The sequence below is a fragment of the Urocitellus parryii genome, chromosome 1 (genome assembly GCF_045843805.1).
Source record: "Urocitellus parryii isolate mUroPar1 chromosome 1, mUroPar1.hap1, whole genome shotgun sequence".
Taxonomy (NCBI): Eukaryota; Metazoa; Chordata; class Mammalia; order Rodentia; family Sciuridae; genus Urocitellus; species Urocitellus parryii.
In genome coordinates, this window is record NC_135531.1 from 26637125 (window position 1) to 26649311 (window position 12187).

Consider the following 12187-nt stretch of genomic DNA (forward strand, 5'->3'; position numbering starts at 1 on the left):
ATCTTAATAATCCACAAATTCTGATCAGGTTTCTCATCCTCCACCATCCCTGCCTGGTGATCACCTAGCCAGTTTTCAGCAAAAAAACTTTTCAGGTTGGGTTATTCTTATCCCTGCCTTTTCCACTTAATAATTTTTTATCTACTGATCTCCATAACACATCTTGGCTTTAAGTTCCTACTATCTTGTGCCCTATTAAAATTTGAGCCCAATCTCTGTCCTCTACTGCAAGACCCCACAACTTGTTAACATGACCATCAATTCTTGACTTAAAAATTATATATACATATACATACACACACATACACATACATATATATAATTTTAATCTATATCCAAATAGAAAATTTAATCTATAAGATACTCCTAGAAAAATATACAGCCTTGTTCTGATTAAGCATGATTTAATTGTGTCCCTACAGAAGTCCATGTCCTAAAGATGGTAATATTGGAAGGTGCAAAACACTTCAGAGCTCTTTGGGAGGTCCTTGGTTCATTGGAATCATGCATTCATGGAGAGTACTGTGTCCTGGGGTAGGTTCCAAGACAATGCCTTGCTCTAAGTGCCTAAGTCTGACCCCATGCCCCTCTCTCTGCTCAGTGTTCCAAATGTACTCTGTTTCTGTATGCATTCCTGCCACTGCTGTTTCCATGAGGTTTTCCAGTCACAGGGCAGCTCATGCCACAGAGCTAGTGTTATTTCATTTGAATTTTGAACCTCCAGAACTGTGATCTAAATAAATCTCTTTTCTTCATAAGTGAAACTTGTTTAGTATTTTGTTGTAGTACTACAAGCTCACCTAGCACTAACAAATTCTCAGTAATTGTTGGTCCAAAACAAAACAAAACAGATTGAATGATTAGATAACTAACTCTAAAAAGTGAAGATTGATTCTATTTTAAATACATTTCCTGTTTGTGGGATTTATTAATCTATGAAATAGTTCATTCAATTGCTGCATAGGCCCAATAGTTAGTGTACCATTTATTTATTTTGAAATAGATCTTTCTCTTGCAATTTACATTAGTGAACATAGTTCAGTAATCTATTTTTCATGTTAGGCTTCCTTAAAATTTGAAATAGAATCTTAAGTTTTCATATTCCATGTGACTATCTACCAGTGCCTCGTTTCACTCATATGACTGTATGAAGAACAGTTCTACGAACATATTTAACATGTCTTTTCCTGAATATATGGATATGTTATATTAGATATTTCTCTTGATATACTCATAAGAATTAAATTAGTGATACAAAAGTATTTATGTGTGTAATAGTAGGTATTAAAAAATTCTACCCTTGTTATACTAATTTATATACTTAACATTCTTTGAAGTAATTAGTACTACCGTCTGCCTTTATTTCATCATAGACACTCTGAGTTGTGGATTAGGATAGGTATCACATTGAAAGTTTAATTTACTTTTCATCTTGAGAATAATGAGAAACTTTTCATATTTCTATTAACTGTTTAGGAATCCTCTTCCATAAAGCATTGTTTTAAGTTCTTTTTAATCAATTTTACAGGATTTTCTTCTTTTTGTACCTGATTTGAAAAAGATCTTTGGATACATTATATATGTATACATTATCAAATATATAGATGGCTATTATCTCTCCTCTATTACTGATTTCTTTCTTCAAAAGAAGATCTCAATCTGAACATAGTCTAGTAACCATTTTATCCTTTAGAAATAACTTTTGTGTACTATTAAAATATTTCTCTACTATAATTTGTTGAAGGCAATATGCACAGATCAAGGGATATACAAAATTTGATTGCACTTTATATGACTAAAGCAGAAAAATAATTTCATAGTCATATCCAGGTTGCCTAAAAATAGTCATTCATTCCAGAACTCTTTACCATTATTAATCTCCAAGTTTTAGGTAAGTACAGAGATAAAATTTTAAAAAGTTTGAGAACATGTACCTACATGTGTGTGTGTGTGTGTATACACATAATTATACAAGAATGGAATATAATTTGTTCCAATTCATTCACCGGTATTTCTTCTTTCTTTCCCCTCTTCTTCTAGAAGAAAGATAATTTAATCTTAATTACCTCCCAAAGGTCCTGCTTGCAAATACTATAGCCAGATTGTTTTTGTGTTCTTAATATCTCACAATGAGCTCAGAGTAGGGATGAAATTTCAACATGAGTTTTGGTGGGGTCATTCCAGCCACAGCAATCTCATGTTCAGTTTTCTTTTCTAGCTTCTTTCTCTTTTCAGGACATTTTTATGACATCAATAAAATTATAATTAAGGTATTTTTGAATTTCAATACTTTAACTTAGTATACCCACACATATGATTCACTCAATACTGTGTGTGTGTGTGTGTGTGTGTGTGTGTGTGGACAACATCAATACTGATGTGCTTACTTCTGATGGGAATGTTCACTATTTCTAGAAAGCCATTAGAAGCATGTTAGGTCCCCCCACACACACCAAAAAAAAAAAAAAGATACTAAATCTTCTGATATAATGGCATTTGTTTCAAAAGATACTAAATCTTCTGATATAATGGCATTTGTTTCAAGAATTTTACACAATATGACAAGATTCATCTTTCTAACAATCCATGAAATAGAAATTATTTCACTCCCATTTTATAGAAAAGAAAACAGAGATAAAGAGAGATACAGCTGTTAATCCAAGTTCTCAAACACCTGTTAGAGAGAGCACCAGAAGCTGTACCCTTAAAACTGGCTCCACAGAATAAATATAACTTCCATGATTGCAGTTTTATGCATTTTATGCTATATATCCACTTCTAGAAAAACTTCAAACATTAAGTTTTATTATGAATATCAATTAATACGATATGTTTATGATATAATGTTTACCGGTATCTCAAATTTTAGCCTAGACAGAAAAAAATCATGAAAATACATTAACTACAGCTGCTGCTGGGTGACAGAATTATAGTTGATTTTATTCTTTATACATTTGTGAACTTCCTGTGTCTTCTTCCCTAATAAGCATATATTATTTTATAAGAAGGAAAACAGAGATAAAAATGCTTTTATCCTTTGCTTTACAGCTTAGCTCAGTCTTACTAAAATATTAATTATCTTCTATGGCTGTGTAGAGGAAGGCAACAACCACTAGAACTTTCTATTATTTGCATTAAGTGTTTTTGTAACACCAAGAACAAAAGGCCTCATGTAAATAAGCTCTTAATAAGTGATAGTGAAAAGAAGAATTGTGCTGCAATAGATAATTCTGGCCAGTTGAACATCCAGTGTCACTTTTCAAGGTCATCTGCATTGCATAAGTAAAACTTGCCTGATAGATGGAAACATTATAAAGATAGTGATACCCTGTTTGTAAATGAATCTCATCAATCAATTAAGAGAGTGTTCTGAAGTTATTTTTTGATGAATGATATTCATTTGTTTTTTAAGAAACAAATACAGCATTTGGCTTTCTCAATTTGCTTTACTGATAATCTCATTATTATTTTGCATGCAGAAACATAAAATTTGCAAGTACTTTATAATTTTTGTAAATTTTTCAGATTCTTATAAATATTCTGTAAATTATTGTGAGCTAATACTATGCTGTATGACTTCATGAATAAAACATTCTGCAGGGTAACTTAAAAGGATTAATTGTGGTGGAATTTGAGTTGACTTGTTCAAAATTAGATGCATAACGCTCATCAAATTCCAGTCAGTAGCTTTGCTCAGCTTGTGTGTATTAATAATAATCTAAGGACAGTTTAATCCTTTCTTGGGAAACGTTCCGCTACAACCTTAATCAAAAAATGCATACTGTATGCATTAGTAAATCTATTTTAATTTTTATTAAAGTTTAAGTATTTTAAATATTGTGCTAAATTATATAGATAATTATAAGAAATATAAATTATGGATTTCCAATTACAACTTTGGAAATTTTCAAAATGATCATGAAATTGAAAATTCAACTGAGACTATTATTAGACCTATATAGTAAATAATAACTAATGCATTCTATGTAAGTCCCCTTAAAAGATAGAGAATTGTAGAATGTATTTGACATTCTTAAAGTGTCTTTCTTGAGTCAATAAAATATATTATACATTGGGCTTACATCTTTGCCTTTATGTTTTATTCTATGTCATCCTAGAAACTTACCAATGTACCTGATATATCAGTGTTGCTTGTGCACATGTGCATTCATGAGAAGACAGATATTGGTGAGTCAGGAAGACCACAGAGGACATCTTTTCAGGTTGTCTCAGAAAGCAAAGTTTGAAATTTGACAAAAATTAAAAAGCTGCTTAACAATGGTGTGTGAAAATGTTGATTTTGTCTGGACTCACTTTTATTTGATATTGGTGGCCAGGCAGGTCTCAAATGGTCCCACGAATACTTGAAAACACTCAGTTTAAATAACTCTATATATTCAGGCATCTCCTAGAAAGGAAGAAAAGCAAGAAGTTTGTTATTTTTCTTTTCTTCTTTTCTTTTTTTCATTTCCTACAACTAATTTGTAGTTTAAGTTTAAAAAGTATCAAGTATTTACTTTGTCAGGCAGAATCTTAGGTATTGAAGGTAAACCTGGTCACAAAATATATATTAGTCTCTTACATCACTACTAGGCTTGGGAATTATTTTTTTTTTCAAAATCACAGCCCAGATTCATATTTGCTTAATTTCCTAAAAAATAATTTCTAGTTTTTATATGTAAGGATTCTGGCTGTGGAAATGTATAGGACAGTGTTCCTCTGGTGAGCAAACTCCTGGAGTTAACAATCACCATGTTTTCCACACTTGTAATATTTTGCAATTTCTCCCAAGAACTAGTAAGATTACGAATACATGTGCAAAGCCTAGCTGCTGTGGCAATGCACTGCATGAGGAGGCTCTGGGCTAGAGTCTTAACAGCCTCAATTTTGATCTCAGGCCCTCAGTTTCCTGGGAATAAAGGAACTCTCCTGTTAGACAACCATAGTGTTTCACCAAGCTCTGTCGAGTCTGAACCTGTCCAGATGAAAGCAACTTCAAACATGGACTTTCTTGAGAGCTCCACAAAGCTCCTCACATTGCACATTCCAACTATAGTATGTGACTGAGAAAGAAGCTGCATAATGTTGCTAACTCTGTAACCTGCCTAATGACACAGTGAACAATAAGGTACTGCTGATGCCTCTGACCTAAAGTAACCTATTGATATAAATAAGGCTGACAGCTTGGACAAGGGCTTTTCTGCCTTTCTATCATTCTGTCATTCTGCTCGTCTGCCATTTGCCTCTGCACCTTACTTCTGTCTCCATTTGATTTTCTTACATTTATAACCTCATAAAAACTTTGCTTTTACTGAAACAGTTTAAATGCCTATAAAAAACCTTGGAAGACATATGTCTACATGTTAAGTATAATATTACTAAGTTGAGAAATAATATATTTATTGATATTTTATTAAAAACTTTAACCTTTGTTTGGATTTGCATTTTATCAAAATGCCTTTTAACAGTAACACAGCTAGTGAATTTTTGAATTTATTTTATCAGGTAATGAATACTAATTTATGCTTTCATTCTTTGCCCTAAACCCTTTTGAGTCCACTGATTTGCTCAACACATTCACCTACTAAATATTCATTAAAGGCCTATTTTCTCCTTGCTTTTGTTTTTGTTTACCTCATGTTTTAGCCTTAAAATTCAGGGATTTTTTTAAAGAAGAAAATCCTTTCAAAATATTATAATTTAAAGGATGAATTAGTTACCTATTCCTGTGTGACAAATCATTCTAAATATTAGAACTTTAAAATAAAGTGCAAAGATTTCTAGTCAGCTAGTAGATCAGATGCATTCTTTTTTCCTTCTAGCTCAGTTTTTCTTGAGGTTGTCAGATAACCTTGGATCAGGGATGTGGTTCTAATGATTTTGTCTAGGCTCACTTTTATTTTGTATTGGTGGCTAGGCAGGTCTCAAATGGTTCCAGTTGGAACTGCTGGATTCTTCACATGAAATGAGATAGCAAACTTCCCATTTTCTCTGTAGAGTTGTGTGAGGGAAAAAAAAAAAAAGTATAGTGTGTTGTGTGTGTGTGTATTTATAACAAACTTTCCTGAAACTCCAATTAAAAAAATACTATATAAATGTATATATATATATATATATATATATATATATATATATATAGTTCACACATATACATAGTATTTTTTTAATTGGAGTTTCAGGCAAGTTTGTTATGCACCAACTGCCAATTCTGAAACTGTTCAAATTAAAATGTTTCTGTTAAGAAACAAACAAAACAACAACAACAATGAGAAAAAAAAAACATGAAATATGTGACTTTGATCCTGTGACATTCAATGGGTAGAAGTGGAAAAAAATGGAGCATACAACTTAAATGAAGGCTATGAAGAAATAAAGAAAATGTTTCTAGAGGAAGGTAAATTGACAATTGTTGTTGTCTAGTAGCAAAAAAATTCAGAATACTATCATTAGGAAAATTGAGAAACAGAAAGTTTTATAGAATGAGCATTTAAGTTTGACTAAAGGGATCTTCAGGTAAAATAGGAAAAATATCAGCTAATTGCTTCCTGCTGTTTCTGATAACTACCAGAAGGATTGGAGTCTGAAGACACTGGCCAATTTGTACATATAATGAAAAAAAAAAAAAAAAAAAAAAAACAGGTCTTCTTAGGTAACAAAGTAGCTTCTCATGTGCAATTTCCCAGTCCCTCCTCAAGGGAAGAAAAAAATTCTTCACATTTATTTAGAGAAGCACTTAACAACAAAGCTTTGGGGATATTGTAATAGAACCTCAATTAGTAATTTTTAAATAAATTAAAATCCTAGATCCTAGACTTCAGTTTTTTTAAGTACAAAAGATTAAAGTCGAAAGAAGTCTGGATGAGAAATTTTTCAAAGTCTCTTTAAGATATATAAGACACAATTCTAGCTAGTGACTGTAGTGTCATCCTGATTATTCATTTTTTTTTTTCTCTTCTAAAGCTTCATTCATTCACTCATCGACTCTTTCAATAGACATTTATTAGGATATTCCGGTATAAAGTGGCCAGGGAAGAAAAACATGAAAAATTCAAAAGATTGCTATTATGTCTGCATTCTGAAAAATGGAGACAATCATACTATAAATGCTGAGACAGAAAATTGCATGTCTAGCTGTGCTTGTAAGTGTCAGGGTAGAGCTAAGTCACACATTTAAAAATGATATTGGAGAATATTCTGAGAAGACTATGGCAAGTTAAAATCCGGCATGAATTTTACCATAAGAGTGTCTTTAGCTTTGCTTCATAACCTATAAACATATAAAGTGACTTTGCTATAAATATGTTTTAAATAAAAATGTGTCCCTTTTAGTTACAAAAGAAGTAATTTTACCTTGGATATAAATGATTATCTCACATTAGAAATAACCTGTATATTCAGTTTTACAATATGTACAATAAGTAGTAAGATGCAGAAAGGAGAAAGCAGAGAACAAAAACAATAATGATAATATTTTATTACTTATATGCTAATTGTAGTTCTTAATATGCTTATATATGTAAAAGTGATGATCCTCTAACTTATGTAATAGTTATACTCTTTCCATTTTATAGATTAGGCAATGAAATTTGAGAATTCTTCCAGATGATATTCAATTATAATTTATACTTTTTGTCGTGTGTACAATGAAAACTTATTAAAGTATTGTTCCTGAAGACAGCAAAGAGACATTTGCATTCATGCACAATTGAAAAATAAGAAAATCAGTGAGAATGATTCTTCAAAGTCAAAGAAAGCACTTGTGAAAAAGTGTTTTGTTAAAACAGATTCCACAGACTTTTCTTTCAACTTTTGAGGGTTTGTTTGTTTTTTGTACAGAAGTGTGACCATGTGGGTATTTAGTGAATACCCCCAGTTAAATGCTTATATAGAATAGGCCCATAATCGAACGGCTCCCCAAATGTTGAAGCATAGAGAGAAAAGTATGAAGAAGGGAATTGTTTTGTTTTGGAGGTGCTACAATCGAAGAACTTTGAAATTACCGGGCAATGATGAGTGAGAAAACCTAAAAGCAGAGACATGATCTTACCCCTTGGGACCATTTTGGCTCTTGGTACATTTCACAGTCCAGAAGATGTAAATGAGAGGCCAAAATAATAAGGGAACAAAAGTGGAAGTTCAGGAGCTGCAGGGTATGGAAATCTAAAAGAACCACCTTTTCAATGATCCATGGCTGTAATGCCTATACTTTGGAACATACCATAGGAAAGAATTAAAACATACCTCACCTCACGTGGTTCTGAATCGTAGAAATGATATTACGTTATGAATCTAGATTAGTATGATTATATAGTTAGTGATTTGAAAACACCTGAGAGAATTAAATTGTTCACTGAAGAAAGATATAAAGAATCTATAGGATTTTTTTTCTAAAAACAACTCTAAACCATAATGCCTAGCATCCAGTAAAAGATTATGAGAACAATAATACCACAGGAAAACATGAATAGGAAGCAATAGACAAAATAAAATAATTAACAATAATTTTAGCTATTAAAATTATCAGACATACTATGAAACAATCAGACCTACTACAAAGTATGAAGTATAAGTCAATCTACAAAATTTTAGCAAAAAAATAGAAATCATAAAAATTTGGCATTAAAATATTTTTAGTTGTTGATAGAAATTTTATTTTATTTATTTTTTCATATGTGGTACTGAGAATCAAATCCTTTACCTCACACAAACACTCTACTACTGAGCCACAGCAACAGCCCTGGCATGATATTTTAAAAAAGAAAACAAGTAGAAAGAAAATATCTGTAAAAAAATAATAATAATTGATAATTTAAGGAAAATTTAGTAATCTTCACAAAATTTTATACCACCTTTGTGCAGAGCCATGCTAACCTTTTCTGTATCATTTCCATTTTAATACAAGGGAATTCAAAGAAAGTACAAAAGAACAATCACAACACTAATAGAAAACCAAAAATCAAAGTAAGATTGATTTCACAGAAACTAGTGTCACTGAATGCTCATTTTTCAACAGCAACAATGAAAGTAGCACAGAAATTCAGTATCTCCATTTTTGAATTAAGAGTCAATTTAGGATTTTAGGACTAATAAATATTATTATAGAAATAACCATGAATGACATTTTCTGACTTACAGTGCAAAGTCTTTAATAAAAAATTCAATTTTATTTGTATGTATGAATGTTTTTAGATTTTTTTTTAAATTGTGATTTTCAACTAATTGGTACATTTCATTTAAGTTTTCAAGTTTTGGGAGAAATTTATTATATTATCCTTTAATATTTTTAAATTGACTTTAATATCTATACTGAATTTTCTATTTTATTCATGATAATGATAATTTATGTTCTCTCTTTTTCTCAGTCAGTTCTGGAAAGTTTTGTCATTATAGTAATAATTCTACACTTGAAATATTGCATTAGTGATATTCTCTATTTAAGATGTTTTCTATTTCAATGCTATATCATTTTTTTAAAAAAATCTTGCTGTTATTCTTTTCTCTCTTTTCTTATATTTTGGGTTTAAATTTCTGTTCTTTTGCCTGGTACTTTAGTTAGAAGCTTAGATCATTGTTTTTTTTTTTTTAATTTCATTTCCTTCCAATGTATGTATTCAATGCAGCAAATTTCTTTCCACTGTTATTAAATGTTATTATTAAGTACATACAAAATTCTATTATTTTGTATGAAGCTATAATATATGTCATCTCATTGACCACCAGGTGGAATCCACTGATCTGATTGGATCAGGAGATATCCCCTACCACCTCACCTCTCCATGTACATCCCTCCTGCAGCTGTGCCCTCAGTCTAAGAGGATGAACATGCCACTTGAGAGAACTATCCTTTGATCAAGGGTATTACAGTAGTTACTTTCTTCTGCAAACGAAATTCAATTATCACATCTTCTTGTTGAAGTAAGCACTTAATGATTTATAATAAAGATCTCCTTACTTTTTGCCATGCTTACTATGTGAAACACTCCATCATCTTATTGTTATAAAGCCATGCCAGGTGATTCATATGTTAAATATCTTTCATATATTTTCTTCAGATGTATAGACCTTACCTTGTTTATTCTGTGAGTGTGATATATTTTGTTACTTTTATGTTTAATTCAGTTTCATAACTTAACTTCATTTAAGTGTTCATTCATTTAAGGTTTAATATAATTACTTATATATTTTTATTATGGACTATTATATTGTTATTTGTTATCTGTTTTTTGGATGACCTCCAATTTGCCATTCTCCTACCATAGCCTCCCAAGTCACTGGGATTATGGGCATGCACTAATACATGCTTCTGATTTCATTATCTTTAATTTTCAACAGTATCATAAAATTCATGCAGTTTCTAAGAAAAAATTAATTTGTTTTTTGTGTATAATGAGTTTATCAAATTTTCAACATCAACATGGAATTCCTTTGATTATTATTTCTCCAAATATTGCTTTTTTCTTTCTTCTCTTTTCCAAAGGAAATCAATCCCAAGTAGGCTATCTCTCTTTTTTATTATGTTTCATGTTTCCAAATTTTTGCTCTGTTTAAATTTTCATCATTTTCTATTTGAATATTTTCTTTTGATTAGTCATCAATTGTTTTGAACCTTTCTTTTACTATGTCAAGTTTGTTGTTATGTCCACCAAATATATATTAATTTCATTTGTGTTTTTTTTTTTTTTTTTTTTTTTTTTTTTTTTTAGAGAGAGAGAGAGAGAGAGAGAGAGAGAATTTTTTTTTTAATATTTATTTTTTAGTTCTCGGTGGACACAACATCTTTGTTGGTATGTGGTGCTGAGGATCGAACCCGGGCCGCACGCATGGCAGGCGAGCACGCTACCGCTTGAGCCACATCCCCAGCCCTTCATTTGGTTTTGTTAATGTATACTCTACTTCTATTTTGATGTATACAATCCTATGCATTGTTTACTTCCATATTTTAAATTGTCTTTTACTAATTATAACAACTACATTGTCTAGGACTCCATGTTATCTTATCACTTTATTATTGATCACTATATTATGATATTTTTGCATATATTATAAATGAGTACTCAAAATTATAAAAATATGCTCTAGAAAATTTTCTATAGTTTCAATTTTTCTATCCTGGCAATTCTTATTAATTTCACAAATGTCTTGTTGCCTTCTCATGGTTCTTTTTATAAAACATTCCTTTTGGAAAATGGTTACTATTAGGCTTATTCATATCTCATTGTGTGATAGAATGTTACTCAGCCAAAAAGAAAAATGAAATTATGGCATTTGATGGTAAACAGAAACATCTGGAGAATACTATTCTAAGGGAAATAAGACAGTCCAAAAAAACCAAAAGCCAAATGTTATCTCTGAAATGTGGATGATAACATATGATAAGGAAGAGGGGGTAGAATAGACGTTCATTGGATTAGACAAAGGGGAATGAAGGGAAGAAATGGGATATTGGAAGAGGAAAGACAGTAGAAAGAATCAGACATAACATTCCTATGTTCATATATTAATATATGACTAGTGAAACTTCACAAAATGTAAAACCACAAGAATGAAATCCTAATTAGAATGTTATACTCCATGTATGTTTAATATGTCAAAATATATTCTAGTGTCATGTATCATATCTAAAAAGAATGAACAAAAAAATAAAAATTAAATCTCATTGTGTGGACACCTTTTAAGGTGGGAAATTTTTTCAAAACAGCAAGGAGAATCTGAATATATTTGATGGGTCACTTCTTGTCCTGAACTTTTCATCAGAAAATACTCCTTCCAGAAGTTGTGATGAATATTAGATTGAGCCAGTATATCTCTATTATTTTAAGAATATTTCTTTGCATTTGTTACTGCACATACCATTTTTTCCTTAAAATATATACTAAATTTATGTATCTATCTATATATAGATAGATACATATATATTAAATATATACTATATATAAATATATACTAAATACATATACTAAATACATGTATGACGATGTGAGGAAAAAGATAAAAAAGAAGTGTGTCACATTAGATTGGGCAGAGAGAAGTGATGGGAGGGGAGGGGAGGGTAGGTGGGGAAAGGAAGGACGTGACTGCATGACCAATGTGATTCTGCAACCTGCACACTCAGAAAAATGAGAAATTATACCCCATCTGATTTAAATGTATGATATGTTAAGATCATTGTACTGTCATGTGTAACTAA

General features: G+C 30.9%; 1 non-coding gene across 1 annotated transcript; it reads right to left on the bottom strand.

Moving 5' to 3' along the window:
• Positions 1 to 8814: 8814 nt before the first annotated feature.
• LOC113183766 (U6 spliceosomal RNA) lies at positions 8815 to 8920 on the bottom strand. Its single transcript, XR_003300906.1, has one exon. It is a non-coding gene; the product is annotated as a U6 spliceosomal RNA (small nuclear RNA).
• Between the last annotated feature and the right edge of the window lie 3267 nt (positions 8921 to 12187).